The 2,500-nt window shown below is 75.1% G+C and overlaps 2 non-coding genes across 2 annotated transcripts in view; both read right to left on the minus strand.

Annotated features, from left to right (window-relative positions):
- The window catches only part of LOC147185400 (28S ribosomal RNA), a 4,301-nt gene extending 3,826 nt beyond the window's left edge, over window positions 1-475 (minus strand). Inside the window, exon 1 of the ribosomal RNA XR_015099587.1 lies at window positions 1-475. This exon is cut by the window's left edge and continues 3,826 nt beyond it. This is a non-coding gene — a ribosomal RNA (28S ribosomal RNA).
- A 374-nt stretch (window positions 476-849) lies between these two features.
- On the minus strand, window positions 850-1,003 carry LOC147185401 (5.8S ribosomal RNA). The gene has a single exon (XR_015099586.1). It is a non-coding gene; the product is annotated as a 5.8S ribosomal RNA (ribosomal RNA).
- Between the last annotated feature and the right edge of the window lie 1,497 nt (window positions 1,004-2,500).

Genomic DNA, 2,500 nt, shown 5'->3' on the forward strand with positions numbered 1-2,500 from the left:
GCCGGGTTGAATCCCCCGCGCGGACTGCGCGGTCCCCACCCGTTTACCTCTCAACGGTTTCACGCCCTGTTGAACTCTCTCTTCAAAGTTCTTTTCAACTTTCCCTTAAGGTACTTGTCCGCTATCGGTCTCGTGCCAGTATTTAGCCTTAGATGGAGTTTACCACCCGCTTTGGGCTGCATTCCCAAACAACCCGACTCCGAGAAGGCCTCGCCCCGGCGCGCCGGGGGCCGCTACCGGCCTCACACCGTCCTCGGGCAGAGCCTCCATCAGAAGGACTCGGGCCCCCACCGGGCGGCGCCGGGCAAAGCGACCTTCTATACGCCACATGTCCCGCGCCCTCCGCCGGGCGGGGATTCGGCGCTGGGCTTCTCCCTCTTCGCTCGCCGCTACTGAGGGAATCCTTGTTAGTTTCTTTTCCTCCGCTTAGTAATATGCTTAAATTCAGCGGGTCGTCTCGTCTGATCTGAGGTCGTAGTCGAACGGGGTTAGAGGCGGGGGCGACGGATCGCCTCCCGTCATCGGGGGTCGGCCGTTAACCCCGCGCCTCGCCGGGCGCACGACTCCTACGCGGCCGCGCGGTGCGTCGCGGCGGACTGCGCGGCGGGGGACGGATCCTCCATCGGCAGCCGCCGCGGGCCCCTGCGGCCGCGCGGTGGTCGGGCCCGTCGAGGGCGCGGGCGGTCGGGTCTATACTTAGGGGGACGAGGGCCGTGCCGTCCGCCCCCCCCACCCCCATTTCCCCGTGCGGGGAGGGAAGGTGGGGGGGGTAGGCCGGCGGTGGCCCGCGACGCCCCAACCGCGGGAGGGGGGCGCCCGTGGGCGCCCCGATCCCGATAGATGTACAAGCGACGCTCAGACAGGCGTGGCCCCGGGAGGGACCCGGGGCCGCAAGGTGCGTTCAAAGTGTCGATGATCAATGTGTCCTGCAATTCACATTAGTTCTCGCAGCTAGCTGCGTCCTTCATCGACGCACGAGCCGAGTGATCCACCGCTGAGAGTCGTACGTTTGGTTTGCGGTTTTGGCCAACATTCAGAGAAGGGGTTAAAAAGGGGGATAACGGCGCCTCCGGGCGCTCCTAGCCCCCCCCGCCCCGCCGGCAGGCCGGGGGGGGACTTCGGAGACATTGAACCCCCCGCTCGCCGCCGAAGGTGGCGAGAAGGTTGGGTACCCGGCGACTGGGGGTAAGGTTCCGAGGTCGGCCAGGTCGCGATGGCACCGGCGGGGGAGTGGTCCCCGACGCCGGCCGCGGCCCGGCCTGGACTATGGGAGCGTTGACAAGGCGGACGGGACGTCGACGACCGCGCGGACGCGCGGGGTGGGGCGGTCGGGGAACGCCGACGGGCGCCTGACCGGGGGGGGGGGCCGGCGGGGGCCGGGCGGGACGCGGGGAGCGGCCGGCCGCGCGACGACGCGAACCGACATACACCCCGCGCCCGACACCGTCCTCCTGACCTTCCTCCCCCCCCCGCGACGCCCGCGGCGCACCCGCCCGCCGCCCCGCGGCCGCGCGGCCGCCGCCGCCCGCCGCCTATCGGCGTTTCTCACGCTTCGGACTCGGGGGGCCGGGGCGCGGCGGGGAGCGCCCCGGCGCCGCCGCCGACGGCACCGCGGGGTCGGGCCGCGGGGGCTGGGGGCCACGTGCCCCCGCCCCGCGCCTCTCCCCGCGGGCCGCCTTCGACGTCGCCGCCGCCGCCGCCGCCGCCGTCCTCCTCCGCCCGTGTGTTCGCTCTGGACTCGGGGGGCCGGGGAGCGCCGGGGTGCGCCGGCGCCGCCGCCGACGGCACCGCGGGGTCGGGCCGCGGGGGCTGGGGGCGCTTACGGGTCGGGGCGGGGGTGTAGGCGACCGGCCAAAGACCGGCACCGTACCCCCCGCCCGTCTCCTTCACGCCCCCGCCCCGCGCCTCTCCCCGCGGGCCGCCTTCGACGTCGCCACCGCCGCCGCCGCCGCCACCGCCGTCCTCCTCCGCCCAACCGTTTGCATCTGTTCGCTCATGACTCGGGAGGCCGGGGCGCGCCGGGGTGCGTCGGCGCCGCCTCCGACGGCACCGCGGGGTCGGGCCGCGGGGGCTGGGGGCCACGTGCCCCCGCCCCGCGCCTCTCCCCGCGGGCCGCCTTCAACGTCGCCGCCGCCGCCGCCGCCGCCGCCACCGCCGTCCTCCTCCGCCCATCCGTTTGCATCTGTCCGCTCATGACTCGGGAGGCCGGGGTGCGCCGGCGCCGCCTCCGACGGCACCGCGGGGTCGGGCCGCGGGGGCTGGGGGCCACGTGCCCCCGCCCCGCGCCTCTCCCCGCGGGCCGCCTTCGACGTCGCCGCCGCCGCCTCCGTCCTCCTCCGCCCATCCGTCCGCTCCGAACTCGGGAGGCCGGGGTGCGCCGGCGCCGCCTCCGACGGCACCGCGGGGTCGGGCCGCGGGGGCTGGGGGCCACGTGCCCCCGCCCCGCGCCTCTCCCCGCGTGCCGCCTTCGACGTCGCCGCCGCCGCCGCCGTCCTCCTCC

Source organism: Hippocampus guttulatus, unplaced genomic scaffold, assembly GCF_054856545.1.
Source record: "Hippocampus guttulatus isolate MCC_2025c unplaced genomic scaffold, RoL_Hgut_1.0 HiC_scaffold_152, whole genome shotgun sequence".
Lineage (NCBI taxonomy): Eukaryota > Metazoa > Chordata > Actinopteri > Syngnathiformes > Syngnathidae > Hippocampus > Hippocampus guttulatus.